The sequence below is a fragment of the Fringilla coelebs genome (assembly GCF_963513975.1).
Source record: "Fringilla coelebs genome assembly, chromosome: 4".
Classification (NCBI taxonomy): domain Eukaryota; kingdom Metazoa; phylum Chordata; class Aves; order Passeriformes; family Fringillidae; genus Fringilla; species Fringilla coelebs.
In genome coordinates this window covers 3,041,000-3,057,365 of record NC_140032.1, presented here as the reverse complement: position 1 = coordinate 3,057,365, position 16,366 = coordinate 3,041,000, and the positions used below count along the sequence as shown (strand labels likewise).

The following is a 16,366-nucleotide window of genomic DNA, read 5'->3' as shown; positions in this document are numbered from 1 at the left end:
TACTTGAAGGGAATCCGCAGAGAAAAACGGAGAGAGACTTTTTACAAGGGTCTGGAGTGACAGGATAAGGGGGAACAGCCTCACACTGGAAGAGAGTACAGTTAGATTAGATGTTAGGAAGGAATTCTTCCCTGGGTGAGTGGGGAGGCCCTGGCACAGGTTGCTCAGAGAAGCTGTGGCTGCCCCTGGATCCCTGGAAGTGTTTAATGCCAGTTTGGATGGGGCTCTGAGCACCCTGGGCTAGGGGAAGGTGTCCCTGCCCACGGCAGGAGATGGAACAAGATGAGCTTTAAGGTCCCTTCCACCCCAAACCATTCCATGATTCTGTGAATTTCCACCTGTGGTTCTGCAGCAACCTACAGGGTTGGACACAGGGGTCCGAGCTGAGGACACCCCTCCAGGACCCAAAAAACATCTGCAGGGCAGGGCCACCATGGCCACGACCTCCTGCCACCACCCACCACCGCCCTGCTGCGGGATGGCCGGGCTCCCTGCACACACCTCCATCAGGCTCAGTGAGGAACCCTCCTGACCCATGCTCAGACCACACCCCCCTTGGCAGATCCAGGTGGCCAAAGATTCTTTGGGGACCAATATTCCAGCTTGGTGGCTCGTGGCCTGGCTGCTCCCTGGGCCATCTCTCTGGGAGATGCTCCAGGCTGGAGTGTTGGAAGGGACGCCCTCCTTGCTGTGGGGTCCGAGGGCTCTGTCCCTTCCTCCAGGGCTCTGTCCCTTCCTCCAGGGCTCTGTCCCTTCCTTCAGGGCTCTGTCCCCTTCTCACTGGCTGTTTCCACTCCTCCAAGGGTGTGTCCCCTCAAACGGGAATCCCAAATGGGAATGTCCCTGCTGCCCCTCTCCAAGCTCTCCCACGCTCGGGGAGCTGCATCCTCCCTCCTCGGCCAGCGCTTGCTTGTTTCTGATCTTGGATGTCATCGAGGGTGGAAAATGTGACAGGAAGGAAGGGAGGCTTTTTTTCCCTCCTGCTAAATATGGACTGACATTAAAAATCCAAATACTGTCGTGAAAGGAATCCCAAGCTCTGTTTGTCGAGGGAGAGAAAACGATGTTTTCTGCCTTTTCAATTCCAGCTGGGAAGTTTCGCAAGGAGCGGTGGAGTCCTTGCCGGGAGCCTCAGGAATTTACTGAGCTCCTTCACAGGACGCTCTCCCAGCGTCTTATGCTAAAAAAAAAATTAGTCATCCCTTCTCTGCCTGCCCGTGGCTGGGGAGAGCTTGCTGCAAGCATGCAGGATGCTTGGAAATATTTAAGGATTTTTTCCTCCTGTACAAGGAGTTCTAGAAACGACAGGAAATAAAACTGCGGCCCCAACTGGAGTTTTTTCATCTTTATTTTAATTCCTGTTGCAGCAGCCGGTGGCAGGGAGGGGAAGGATGTGCTGGGGGGGGGCTGCAGCCAGGTTTGCAGGGAGGATTTGTCTCTGTCAAGCATCAGATGCAAACTCGTGCTGTTATTCCCAGAGAGATTGGGAAACAGGCTTGATGTGGGGCTCTGGGAGGAGGAATGGCATCACAGGGATGGTCATGGTGCTGCCACCTCCCTGATGGCTTCTGCTGTGGCCAGGTGAAGAGCCAGGAGGCTTTTTGGGGGACAGGGACTCCAAATTCCCTAGGTCCTGGGGGTGCTGGGGAGACAGAGACTCAGTGTTTGTGCTGGGCAGAAAGTGCCACCTTCCCACTCCACATGTTTCTTTCCATCCCTGTTGGAGAGCTTCCTGGGGGAGTTCCTGGGGGAAGCTCCCGGGTTTTTGCCTGATCTTTATTCAAACAGTTGGCTAAAGCAACTGGTTGGTTATGGCTGGCTGAAGGTGGTGCAGTCATCATCCCTGGAGGTGTCCAAGGAACAACTGAATGTGACTCTCGGTGTTCTGCTCTGGTGACAAGGTGGGGATTGGTCACAGGTTGGACTTGTGATGGTCTTGGAGGTCTGTTCCAGCCTAAATGACTCTGGGTTTCTGTGAAAGCAGTGGGGGATCCTGGGAGGTGCTGGAATAGATATTTCCCATTTCCAGGGCACTGGTACTGCTGTGTTGTTCCCAGACTAAGGAGACACAGCCCTGCCTTCCTGAAACATCCCTCACAAATAACTGCACCTCTGTGCTGCTCTGTGATACTGGTCCATATCCAACATCAACATCCTCATGGATGAATGGCTTGAATTCCCCCTCTCCCTGTCTCCTCCTGCTGCCAGCCTGCATCTATTCTGCTCCAACCCTCTGTGTTTCCAATCCAGAGGCTGTGTGACCTCTGCTGTGCTTGGCTGATCACTGCTGTGGTCTGTGATGCCTCAGAACACTGGGGAGCGTGGGGGGGGGATGTTTTCTGGGACAGAGCACCTGTAGTGCTTCCATAGGGTCAGGAGTGGCACCTGTAGTGCTTCCATAGGGTGAGGAGTGGCACCTGTAGTGCTTCCATAGGGTCAGGACTGGCACCTGTGGTGCTTCCATAGGGTGAGGAGTGGCACCTGTAGTGCTTCCATAGGTCAGGAGTGGCACCTGTGGTGCTTCCATAGGGTGAGGAGTGGCACCTGTAGTGCTTCCATAGGTCAGGAGTGGCACCTGTGGTGCTTCCATAGGGTGAGGAGTGGCACCTGTAGTGCTTCCATAGGGTGAGGAGTGGCACCTGTAGTGCTTCCATAGGGTGAGGAGTGGCACCTGTAGTGCTTCCATAGGGTCAGGAGTGGCACCTGTAGTGCTTCCATAGGGTCAGGAGTGGCAGCAGCTGCTGCCTGGTCCTCCTCTCCTGGTGTGACACGAGCAGGAGGTTGGTCATCCCTGGCAGCTGCTCTCTGGGCTCATTCACAAATCTCATTTTCCTCTGGAAATAAAACAAATCCCTGGGCTTTCCTCTCACTGTGGAAGTCATTTGGAGGCAACCAGGTCCATAAGCATCCCCAAAGCCTGTGGACAGGAAGAGACACTTGAGCAGAGAGGTAGGAAATGTCCGCCTTCAGAGCAGTGGCTGATTCATCTCCTGCTCTTTAACTCTTTCCCCCCTGATTTCAGTGGCATCCAGCTGGTTTCCTTCAAGGCTCAGAGCCCAAGGAGGCTCTGGCTGGATCACAGAACACTGCTGGGTTTTGTGTGTCATGTTTATGTGGTTTGGGGTGGAAAAGGAGCGGGGTGTGTGGTTATCCAAACTGGATAACCAGAACATCAGCAGTCCCATTAGGGAGGATTAATATTTAATATATAGGGTATGAACCATTGTGCTTAATCACTATCTGAAGGGCTTAGGAAGAGATTTAGTGATAAGCAAGTGATTCCTGAGCTGTCCAGAATGATTTCTTGCATCTTCCTCTGGAGCAGCTGGTCCTGGATATCGCTAGAGGCTGGTGCAATCCTGTTCTTCCTGATGTCTCCAGTTTTTGTAAGTGGGTAGAGTGGCTTTCATCACGAGTGTTTGCTGCTCATTAAACTCCCAAATACTCTGGAAACCTTTTTTCTCTGATGCAGCTCACGTGGCTGGACTGTCAGCAGTGGTACCTGTCAGCACTTGAAACTTCTGTGTGTGGGAAACATGTTGTGGGATCCATGGACATTGTCACTGTCACATTCATCTGCCCAGACACAAGTGCAGAGGCAGCTCATTCATTCTTTTGTTTGTCTAACCCCTTTAGGAGGTTTTTCATGTCATCTCCAGGCTCCCACCATGGTCCTAGAACTCCCCATGGGAGGGGTGCTGCTTCCACAGCTGCTCCATGTGGCCTTACGTGGGTTTTTTCTGCAGCTTGAGCTGTTTTGTAGTACAGCAAGGTGGGGGCTGCCCCTCTGGGAAGGGGTTGCTGTGTTTGTGCAGGGAGGAGGTGATGGTGGGGAGTGCTGTGTCCAAGGCTGGGGTCCTCAGCACAACAAGGACTTAAAGTGACTCCAGAAGAAGCAATAAAGATGCTCCAAGGGCTGGAGCCCCTCTGCTCTGGAGCCAGGCTGAGAGAGCTGGGGATGCTCACCTGGAGAAGGCTCCAGGGAGAGCTCAGAGCCCATTCCAGGGCCTAAAGGGGCTCTAGGAAAGGGACTTGGGACAAGGGATGGAGGGACAGGACACAGGGAGTGGCTTTCCACTGCCAGAGGGTGGGTTAGACAGGATATCAGAGAGAAATTTTTGCCTGTGAGGGTGGTGAGGTCCTGGCACGGGTTGTCCAGAGGAGCTGTGGCTGCTCCATCTTCAGGCTGGGATGGTGGAAGGTACCCATTACCATGGCTGGGGGTTGCAATGAGATGAGTTTCAGGGTCCCTCCCAACCCAAACCATGCTGTGATCCCACAGTTCTATGCCAATAATGCATCTCCACAGCCACATGTCCTGCAGGTTTGAGGGCTGTGTCTCCTTTGGGCTGCAGGAGGGTGTGTGCACCTCCCTCCCTCCCTGGCCCAAATCAGGGCTCTCCTGGCTGGAAGCATCAGCCACAGCTTTCATACCCACCGTGCTGTGGTTGCTGATGTGGTAGCTCTGTGTTTATGGCAGCTGCAGTTTTGATGGTGGCAGTCAAAACACCTGAGTGTGGGTTGGGTTTTGGCATATTGGTCATGCAGAACATCCTGGTGTCTACTGTAACAGGCATGGAGGCTGGAAATCTTTTTAAAATTGGAGCTACTTTTTTTTCCCCCCAAAAGATCTGTGGAAGAATTAGACCTGTGGGAGAATGAGTAACAGGTGTGGAGGTTAGAAATCTTTTTAAAATTTGGACTGCTTTTTTTTCCTCAAAAGACCTGTAGCAGAATTAGAGAATCAGGGAATAGTTTGGGTTGGAGGAGACCTTAAAGCTCATCTCTTTCCAACCCCCTGCCATGGGCAAGGACCCTTCTCACCAGCCCAGGTTGCTCCAAGCCCTGTCCAACCTGGCCTTGAGGAAGCTCCTTTTATTCTCTGTGCAAACAAACAGATCACTTGCTTAGGCAGCAGCGACTCTTTATTCCAGAATAATTTGTTGTCCTAATTCCTTCCTGTTGAAGCAACTCCATTTTGCATGGAATAATTAGCACTAATTTGAGCCTGGGATGGAAAACAAGAGTTCTCTGACTTCAGAGGAGCAGATGAGAGCATAACCTCTGCCTTTCCCACGTGAGTCAGGTCGTGCCATGCCATCCCTCCTCTGAAGCAAAATTAAAACCTGTCTGTGAGCCCAAACATTCCAGGGTGGCAGGAGGGAGCAGGAGGTGGAGATGTCACCAATTTTAAGTTTTCTGCTGTTGCAGGGAGCTGAGGACAAGTGTGGTGAGGGGGGGAACGGAGCAGCACCTCCTTCCTTCTTGGCTGAGGCTGAGGAACAAATAAACAGAAATGTTCTCACTGCACTGATGTGAAAAGCTGCTTCTGAGCCAGCCTGGCCTGTTGGTGGATTCCTGGCACCCCAGCCAAGTACTTGAGACCTTTTTATTGCCATAACGAGGACTTCCTCATCCTGCCCCACAGTCTGACTCGATCCACTGCTATTTTCTGGTCCTTCCAGGAAGACATCCCTGCTCTGCCTTCCTTTGTGGAGGGAAGGGAAACCAGCCAAATGCCTTCCCTGCTCCAAATCCCTGCATGTCTGAAGAAGGGGAGGTGCAGGGCATCCTTCCTGGTTTACCCAGGAAGCATGAGATGAATTCCAGTGGGAAGCTGCCTCTCCCCTGCCTGTCTGCCAGCTGCCTTTCTTGGTTCTGGCAGGTTCAGTGTTTGCTGATGGGGTTGTGAGCACTGAGACCATGAACATCTCTTCAGGATGAGTCCTGGAGGAAGTGGAAATGGGAGATGTCCTGCCTGGAAATCCCAGCTGGCAGAAAATGGGTTTTCATTGGCTTGATACCTGACCACCAGACACCTTGGCTGATTGATGCTTCTTAGACAAAGAGTTTTAAGACCTGGATTCATAACTTGGGGGTCCCAGATACTTCTTGGCACTCCAAACTCCATCAATAAAAGTGTGTTATAGGCTCATTGTGAAGGTGCTGCAGCAGCATACCTGTCTGAAAAACAGGGTTTGGCCTGTTGGAGCTTGTAGGGTTTGTGTATGAAGTAATAGGTGAGAGGAAAGCTGGATCCAGGTATGAGCAGTGAATCAATCAGCACTGGATTGCTCTGGGCTTGAACCAGCCCCCCTGGCATGACTGTCCTCCCATATCACGCCTGATGTTTCGAAATAATCTCTGATTGTTCTGATGATCTAAACCCCAGGGGGGTTAGCTGGCTTTGGGCTCCACCCCAGCAGTGGTGACCTTGCTCCAGGGCTGAGGAGAGCAGCAATTCCTGGTGTGCCTGCTGAGGGCAGGATGTGTCCCTGGCTCTGTGCTCACCTGCTCCTCCCCAGGGAGTTGGAGATCATCTGCCCAAAAGAGAATTTGTAGAGGTTCTCCCCAAAACTGACACCCAGCCATCCTCACTTGCCCTCTGGGAGCGCTGATAATGGAATCACAGAATCACAGGTTGGTTTGGTTGGAAGGGGCCTTGAAGAGCATCTCATTCCACCCCCCTGCCATGGGCAGGGACACTTTCCACCATCCCAGGGTGCTCCAAGCCCCATCCAGCCTGGCCTTGGGCACTTCCAGGGATCCAGGGGCAGCCACAGCTTCTCTGGGCACCCTGTGCCAGGGCCTAACAACCCTCACAGGAAACAATTCCTTCCTAATACCTAATCTAAACCTCCTCTCTTTCAGTGTGAAGCCATTCCCCCTTCTCCTGTTCCAGTCTCTTTTTATATTTCCTGTTGGGTCCCTTCAGGTCCTGGAAGGCCCCAATAAGGTCATTCCAAAGCCTTCTCTTCTCCAGGCTGAGCAATCCCAGTTCTCTCTCTCTCCTCACAGCAGAGCTGCTCCATCCATCTGATCATCTTGGTGGCCTCCTCTGGACTCATTCCAAGAGGCCACAGTGGTGAATTTGCCAATTAAGCAGCAGATCCTCCTGGAATCCCTGGCATTGTCTGACCTCCATCCCTTGCTTTCCACCTGTGTTTTTGGAGGTAGTGTGTCAGTTCCTTCTCTAGGAATTTCAAACACTTCAGTCACAACCTCAGGGCTGACAGGACTCGTTTGTGTTAGTCAGTGCTGTTGTGGTCCGTGTCACAGAGGGTTCTGCAGGCAGGAAATCTGCTCCTGGCCCAACCAGCTCAAAGTACTGCCTGCTTCCAGGCAGGCATCTCTTATCCATCCCCAAAAAACTCTGCTATACCCAGTGCAGACCCAGCCCTGGACCAGGGACAGGAGCAGCAGGGCTGGAGGAAGAAATGACAGACCAAGGCAGGGAAATAGGTGACAAAAAAAGCCAGGAAGGAGCTCAGGTCTGGCTGCTCAGCCAAACCAGAAGCAAAAGGGACAGATCTCCCAATCCTGATGCTGTTAGAGCTTTCTAGAAGGCTGAAACCGTCAAATAAGTAAATCTCACTGAGTAAGAGGAGAAATATGAGGAACAGGATTTGCTTTTTTGTGTGTGTGGTGTTGTTTTTTTTTTAAAAAAAAGCATTTTAGTGGTTTATAAAGATTCCAGCAGCACTCTGGGAAAGCACAGCCTCCCGTTCCAGGCACCATGCTCAGCACAGGAATATCCTGGCTCTCGACCTGCAGGTCGAGAGGTACCATAAATTTTTCTGGTGATATCGTGTGGCAGGCCAGCATGCAAAACTTTTCCTGCTGCTTTACAATTTGAATCATGTTTTTATCACACCAGCAGATAATCATCTCACTCGTGTTCCAGAAGCGAAGCTCATGTGGATGTGTTTGAGAAGCCTGAAAATAAATATATTCACATGTGTTTGCCAGTGTTGTTGAACACATGGCGTGTCTCAGAGTCTCTGGATTTCACTCTCTTGCAAACTGGCCACTCTTGAAGGCTCAGAAATACAATTTTACTCCAAATGCTGCAGTTTCATGCCCCTTCCATAGCAGACACTAATGCCATCCCCCTAAATGATGAATTAGAGATGAATTGAGATGAGTTAGAAATGAATAATAAATTGGAAAGCATGGATAATCCTCCAGATTTTCTCTTGAGGAGACTTTAAACCTATTTGGCTACAGGCAAATAGATGTTTTTAATCCCAGTTGCTGTGTAGAATTTGCATCCTCGTTCTGGTGGCAGGGTGAAAATGCCAGGTGGCATCTTTGGGTGACTTGGTGGCAGCAGCTTGTCTTTAGATACTGAGACTGGGATTAGAGAGGTTCAATTATTTTCTAATCTTATCTAGGAGTGTGCTTGGCAACCCTTTCCATGAAGAAACTTTCTTATACCCAATCTAAACTTCCCCTGATGCAACTTAAGGCCATTTTCTTCTGTCCTGTCTCTTGTTCCCTGGGAGCAGAGTCTGATCCCCACCTGGCTCCAACCTTCTGCCAGGCAGTTGTATTCAGCCAACTCATTTATCATCTTTTTATACCTGTCTTGGCCTTCAGTGGTTGTGTGAGGGTTATTTTTTGACTCCTGCAGGTACTTGGAGGTGAAATCTGTGGCCCAGCCATTTGTGCTTGAACTGGGGCTGTGCAGGTCTGGCCTCCCAGAATCCAACATCCAAACAAATAAAAACAGGGATAATGAACCAGGAAAAGGCTAGCTGAGAGAGAAAAGCAGCTGTGGAAAGGGTTGAGGTGAATCTCTGCTCTCCTGAGAAGTAAATAAAAGGTGCAATCATGTTTTCTCATCTCTCTGATCCCCTCCTCAGCTCAGGCTCCCGAAAGGATGACAAACCTGGTGGCTGCCTGAACGTTTTCCTCCTTGGATCCATCAGCATTTAGGATGGTTTCAAGGGTTTCCAAGTGTCTTCATCCCTTTTGGTGGCTATTGTGAGGGTCCTGTGGGACCTCAAGTCCCTCAGCCAGGGCTGCAGGGGAGCTCTTGGTGATACATGTGCAAAGCCAGTGCATGTTCCACAAAGGTGACACATCTGATCCACCCAGGAGAGGCTGTGGAGCCACCTGAGTATCTGATGCTGCTTCTTGTGTCCAGGTTTTATCCATGGTATAACAAAGGATTTACTCCTTAAAATGTTTTAGAGCAACTTCTGTGCCTGTGCAGAGGTGTTTGCCTTTTTTTTTCCAGGATATTCTGTGGGGGTTGTCAAGTTTATGTAACTTCCCATATGTTGCCCTCTTCTTGTAGAAACTTGAAGATAAATTGTGAAATGCAGGGAGCTGCTTTAAAAGGATACATCCTCAGCTGGAGCTCATCCTGTTTGCAGCCAGAAAAGGGGAACCTGGGAGCCCTCTGTCCCTGTTTCCTGTGTGGCACAGCTGAGTGAGCAGCATGGGATGGAGCATCTGATGCTGCTGTGGGGAGCTGGCAGCAGGCTCCAGAGCAGGCACGTGCTGGCAGGGTGCTGCTTTCTCCATGAAGGGGCTGCAGCTCCAGTATCATCCCCTGCAAGCTCTTTTCTCTTTCCAAAGCTGCTGCATTCCCTGCAGTGCCCCCCTGCCCAGCAGAGAGGGTGTTTTAGGTGGAGTTTTAAGTCAGTGGTTATTGAATCACTTTGCTGGGCCTGATCCTGCCATGTGCTGCTTGGTCTCCATTCCCATGTATGTCATAGAATCATGGAATTGTTTGGGTTGGAGAAGCCCTGTAAGATCATTGAGTCCCCAACCATTCCCCCAGCACTGCCAAGGCCACCACTTGTCCCCAAGTGCCACATCCACATGGCTTTTAAACCCCTCCAGGGATGGGGACTTCAACACTGCTCTGGGCAGCTGTGCCAATGCCTGACCATCCTTTGGGTGAAGAAATTTTCCCAGTATCCAGTCTACACCTACCCTGGCCTAACCTGAGGCTGTTCCCTCTCCTCCTGTCCCTGTTCCCTGGAGCACAGCCCGACCCCCCTGCCATCCCCTCCTGGCAGGAGCTGTGCAGAGCCACAAGGGCCCCCCTGAGCCTCCTTTGCTCCATTCCCATCTCCTTCAGCCCCTCCTGGGGCTCCAGACCCTTCCCCAGCTCCATTGCCCACATCAGGGGGGCCTGAGGGTGCTCAGTGTCCTGCAGATCCACACTTGTTGAGACACAGGCTCAGCAGCTGGTAGAAGATTCACGGCTCTTGTTCTCTGCAAACTTGAACAAAGCCCTCTGCTCATCACCCAGGTGATTTCTGCTAATCATTTTTGAGAAAGGTTCAGTCCCAAGTGCAAGAGGAATTGTAGGCAGAGTTTGGAGCCTGCCTTCCCCTGGGGAATTACACCATGTGCAATTAGGGTCTCCAAAAACATCCCTTTCCATTCCCTCTGCAACCCCCCTGGAGCAAAGCCGGGAAGCCCAGGCACTGAACAAACCCCTCTTTTGAACTTCAGGGCTGAGAAACTGAATTTGTGCTCTGCCAATTGCTCTTGTGTGTGGACAAAGAACGAGGAACTCTGTGCACAAGTGGATGGGAGAGGTGGAAAGTCCTGAGGGGAAAAAATGCCTCAGGGATGAACCACACCAGGTCTGGCTGGAACCACATGGGTCCCTTCTTTAGGGTCCCTTCCAACCCAAACCATTCCATGATTCAGTGATTCTGTGAAACTCTGGCATTCTAGGCAGCAAAAGGCAGGAACTTGTTGATAACTGCCTGGAAACTTCAGCCAGGCCTCCTGGACAGCCAGGCAGCCTCAGCAGTGCTGGGAAAACTGAGCTCCCCCACATCCAAACCCAGGAATTGACCCATTCACTGGGGTTTTCTGAAGTTACTGCAAGATCATGAGTGTCTTTAGGAAGCCAGGAACTTTGCAGTTGCTCAATACTCACTCAGCTGCTTTGGCATGGGTTATTTGGAATGGTTTTATTTTTGTAGGATGGATTCACAGTTCCCAGTGTGGGATCTTTGGAGATGAGCATTTAGCTGCTGTGGGAAGAGGTCCTTGAGAGGTGGGGGTCTGGCTTGGTGGCTGTGGCTTCACTGGAGGTGACATGACAGCAGCCTAGAACAGCAGTCTGGGAGTTTAATCAGTTTAAACTGTCTCTGCAGCCTTTTGCTGCCCAGAATGCCAGAGTTGCACAGAATCACTGGATCATGGAATGGTTTGGGTTGGAAGGGACCCTAAAGACCATCTGGCTCCAACCCCTGCCATGGGCAGGGACACCTTTTACTATCCCACCTTGCTCCAAGCCCTGCCCAGCCTGGCCTTGGACACTTGCAGGGATCCAGGGGCAGCCACAGTTTCTCTTGTGTTTGAAGGGTGCAAATCTCACAGGCCCAGTTTGGGAGAGAATATTTAAAATTGTGTCTTGAAGCTTTTAAGGATTCATCCTTTTAGAGAACTCATGATGCTGTGTGTGTCCAAGGGGATTCATTTTGGGTTGTTCAGTGCCCCACAGGTCAAGAAAAGTGCCATGGATTTAAGGAAATTTGAGTTCCTGAAGCTCTGAAATTCCACCCAGCTGTGCCAGAGAAGCTATCACTGCCCAGCTGAGATCACTCCTTTATATTTAATATTGAATTCTCCCTCCCCTGCTGCTTTATTAAGGCAGTGGAGTTACAGAAATGTCAGTAATTAACTAATGAAGGACAGGGGGGGTAGTGCAGTAACAGCTTCCATAGGTGCACGCTGTTATTCCAGGCCTTTCTCCAGCATGGAAAGGTCACTTCTGCCAGGCTCATCATGGCTGTGGCTGGTCCCATCCCACATCCAACACTTCCTGTGCCACTTCAGCTGCCTGCAGCCCCTTGGATGGTCATGGCAGTGCATTCCATGTCCCCCCTGAAATGGGATTTCAGGCAGGCTCCCAGCCTGCCATCAGATCCTGAGCCCAGGGGTAGGAACAGGATTGCCACTTCCACTTTTTTTTTTCCATTTTGCCTGTTACAGGAATTGTTGCTGACCTTTTTATTGTATTTGTGTTCCCCCCAGATGAAGGCAGGAATGATGAATCTGACTCCATGTGCTCAGAAGGCTCATTTATTATTTTATGATACTATATTATATTAAAGAATGCTATACTAAACTATACTAAAGAATACAGAAAGGATACTTACAGAAGGCCAAAAAGATAATAATGAAAACTCCTGACTCTCTCCAGAGTCCTGACACAGCTTGGCCCTGTTTGGCCAAAGAGTGAAAACAACTCCCAGCAGAATGCAATGGAACAATCACCTGTGGGTGAACAATCTCCAAACACATTCCACATGAGCACAGCACAGGAGAAGCAAATGAGATAAGAATGGTTTTCATTTTTCTCTGAGGCTTCCAGAGAAAAATCCTGGGCAAAGGGATTTTTCAGAAAATATGAATGTGAATCTCTTCAAGCATTCCTTTTGAGCTTTGTTTTCTCTGGTAGGACTGGGCTGTTGGCACAGGGCTTTTCCAGGAGGATTGTTTTGCTCTGGAGGTGACAAATGGCGGCCCAGCTCCTTTGGGATGCTGTGACACTTCCCAAGGGAGCAAAGCTCAGGCCCCTGTGCCTCTCCCTGTCCTTACTGAAACCCTTATTTAAGGTCCTGCAGGCTCTGCCCCAGGAAGATTCAGAGTTCAGCCACTGGATTCATGAATTTTGGTGGTTTTTTGGAGAACCAGTCCTGTGTCAAGCCTTGGGAGGCTGTGTGGCCTCTGGCAGGTGCTGTGGCACAAACCCACCTGTGGGCTTGGGCTACCCAGTTCCATCTGTGGGCCACCTCTCAGCTAACAGTGGTTTTTGCCAAAGACAGGATGGAATTTTGTGCCCTTCCTGTAGGAAGCTCTTGCAGTGACCCTCTTGTGACCCTTCAGTCAGTTCTGAAGCATCTCTGGCTACCCCAGTTTGCCTGTGGTCACTTGATGTGCAGTTCCAAATGACCCTGTCAAACTGTGGTGTTGGATGTTACATTAGAATAATTTTTTCTCGTTGCTGATGGTTTTACTTCATATATATTTTAGAAGCTGGGCCCTGATTTTACTTTGAAACAGTCAAAACATTGAATAAAACACTCCAAAGCTTTCAAAGCATTTGAACTGTGTTCTCCCCTCAGACATTCTCAGTCATTTCCATCCTGGATCTGACCCCCATATCTGCTCTGAGCTATGCCCAGGTTGCAGAGCTCCTTGGATCTACGTCCAGAGGGAAACAAGAGGCCTGAGGAACATTGGGAATGATGGTTTGGGGGAGAGGAACTGAAAATGAATGTGGTGGTTAAATCTCTTCTTGCTGCTAAAAGCCACTTGAATTTATTTTTGGGAGCAATTTTGGTCCATCCTATTCTGGAGCTAAATTCATGACTTACTTTTGGGATTATCTCTTCCTTCCCTCTTGGCCTTCAGCTGCGAAACCCTCCCTTCTCCCCCCCTGCCCTGGCACCCAGAATTGCAGCATCCTGAGCTCCAGCACTGCAGATGTGCCAGATGGAGACACTGAACTCCTGCAGGTCTCAATTTTGGAAGCAACACAAAAATGATGACTTGAGAAAAACCTTCTTGTTTGTACTGAATTTTGTCAGAGCCCAGCCATGTTGAACAGGCACCTTGGAAGCTTCATGCCAGAGAGCTCCCAAGTGTTGCTGCTGTTCATGGAATGGTTTGGGTTGGAAAGACCTTAAAGACCAACTATTCCAACCAGCAGGGACACCTTCCACTAGACCAGGTTGCTCCAAGCCCCATCCAACCTGGCCTTAAAGCCGCAAACATCCTCTGCTTCTGAAAACCTGTCCCCTAAATGGTCTTTGTGGACAAAATCACACACCAAACACTTGCCCACTTAATTCTCACATCTGTTATTTTTCTCTCCTCTGGATAGGGTTGTTTTTTAGCAGCTTTGAGTGCAAAGATGCCTATTTGTTTCCTGGCTGCAGAGTTGAAACTCTTTAATATTCCTGTCTTCTGCCAGCTCGCTTCCATGAACTTTCCTTCACTCACCACCCTCCTCCCATTTATCAAAGCCTGCCTTGCTCACAGATTTGGTGCCTGCTGAGGGCCTGGGGTTATTCCCATTGTGTCACACCAGGCTGCCTGCTGTCCCCAGGGAAAAGGGGATAGATGTGAAATGAAAGGAGGAGTCGGTGCTTCCACACTTGTTGAGAAATGCTGGCTTTTGAAATGTCCTAAGCCTGGAGTCTCCTGCTTGGAGAACAGGTCTGGTGTGCCTGATGATGCTGGCCACTTCCCACTCCAGTTCCCTTTTGCTTGGTGCAAAGGGGATTGATTTCCTCAGAAATGGGGCTCATTAGGAAATGGGCAGCTGAGGAAGCACCACTTCAATTTTTTCCTAGAATAAAACATCCTGCAGGGACTTTCATGATTGATAATAATATGTGAAACCTTGTGATCTTTGATTGCAAGTGCTGTGAGCTGAACTCAGTGGTTTAGTCACAGAATCTCTGAATGGTTTGTGTTAGAAGGGACCTTTAAAGACCATCCCATTCCAACCCCCTGCCACAAGCAGGGACACCTTCCATAGACCAGATTGCTCCAAGCCTGGCTTTGGACACTTCAGGGATGGGACAGCCCGGACACCCTGTGCCAGTGCCTCACCATCCTCACAGGGAATCATTTCTGCCTGATATCCAATCCAAACTCTTTCAATCCTGTCTTCCAACCTTCCTTTCACCTCAGTGTCAGCTGTGCCTCTTTCACCTTTAACATCTGCACTTAATATTCCCACTTCCTGCTTAATAGTTGGGGGTTCAAGCCCTGTCTTGTCCAAACTGGGTGTTCTCTGTGGCCCTGGTGCAGCAGCACTGGCCCCTCCATCAATCCCTGAGCAGGGATTGCTGTTTCCCCCGTGCCAAAAGGAAATGAAGGTGCAAAGAGCTGATGTAAGATGGTGCTGGTGTTGTTTTGGAGAGTTGATCTTTCTGTTCCCTCCTTTCTGCACGTGTTGGACCACGTCTGGTGGTGAGTAAGGCAGCTCAGCTTGCTCACCTTGGCGTGCTCTGGCACAGCACCCTGGCCTGGCCAGCGTTTTGGCAGAGCTGTGTCCCGTTGGGGCTGGCACAGAGCCTGGCACAGCTGGTTCTGGGAGTGCTTGGGGTGGGAGGTGAGGAGAAGGGAGCTCTCACCTGGTGGCAGTGGCCTGTGGGATCATCCAGCACAGAATTCCCAGCTCCACTGGGTGCCTTGCTTGCCTGACTCCTGCCTCTGGTTATGCTGAAAGGAAAATGTGGGAACCAGATGTGGCCCACCAACACTATCCTGTTTAACACCCTATCTCCAGATGTTTCTAGCTTGTAGTGCTAATTCCCACTTGCAGTTATCCAAGAGACAAATCCAAGATGCTTGCTGCCTTTAGAAAGAGGAGTCCAACTGACCTTAATGTTATCTCTTGCTTTGCTCAGTCCCACATCTCTTGCACTCAGGTAGGACAAGCCTGCCCATCTCCAAACTGTCCCTTCCATCTCAAAATCATCTTACAGTGGAATTTTTTCTTCATTATCTGGGGAAGAGGATTGAAAAGCAAGAAGAATCAGATTTTGTGCTTTGCAAGGGCATTTCATCACGTCCTTTTTTGAAGGCTGTAAGAACATCTTTCTCCAAGGGATGCTCTTCCCTTGGGACTGCACATGCTTTTCTTAAATTTCACCAGCACGTGACCACAGGGCATGGAAGGACTCGCAGGAATGTTCCTAACTCCCTTTGAAAGGCAAGCTGTTCTTCCAGCCTCTTGCAGAATCACTCTGACAGGAGACTCTGCAATCAGGCTGCAGAGGTAATTGCATTTGTAATGTGAAAGACAGAACAGGGTCTACAATTCTCATCCTCAACAGGCTCTGCAGGGACTCAAGGTACTCCAAAAAAAGCCAAACCAACAGACCCAATCACTGCTTCTGACATTTGTGATTGGTCTGGACAAAATATTAGGAAACAACATACTCAAGGGGACAAGATGATCTCATACAGCTGACTTTAAAGCAACATGCTCCCGTGGAAACTTGTTTCCATGCCTATTCCAGAGCACTGGCTGCTGCCCGGATCTCCCCTGCCCCCCCTAGCCCAGCTCAGCTTAGTCAGCAAGTTCCAGTTCAACTTCTGCCTTTTATTTTGTGCCTGTACCTGAGTTAGCTCCATTCCTCAGTAACCAGCTCTTTGTCAAAGGAAAGGCTTCCAGGATGCTGCCAGCAACTCATTGTCCATTTCCCGAGGAGAACTGCTTGCTTTTAAGTAGTTTGCCTGAAATCTTGACTATTCCAGTGCAGCTAAGGCTTCCTGTGTTGGTTGGCTTTCCTGGGATGAAGTTCCAGCCACCCACATGAGCTGTCTGCCTTGAGTTCTGAGTCTGGAGAACAAATCTCTGCTGTAGGGTTTCGCCATCACCGTGTTGTTGTTCCTCTGACATTGCGATACGCGACCGTCCTCGATGTGGCAACTGATTTACAAGCAGTAGCTCCCCACTGTTTATTGCTGTTTATTGTTGGATTTTGAGGGGTGTGGGGACAGGAGCTGGGCTGGAGCAAGCTACAGAGGTTGGATGTAGCAGTGTTGAAGGAAATCACATTTGGAGCCCGGTGGCTTGGGTGAG

The 16,366-nt window shown here is 50.2% G+C and overlaps 1 protein-coding gene across 1 annotated transcript in view; it reads left to right on the top strand.

Moving 5' to 3' along the window:
- Positions 1–16,366, top strand: part of PTPRA (protein tyrosine phosphatase receptor type A) — a 124,254-nt gene that overhangs the window by 603 nt on the left and 107,285 nt on the right. The window lies entirely within an intron of this gene.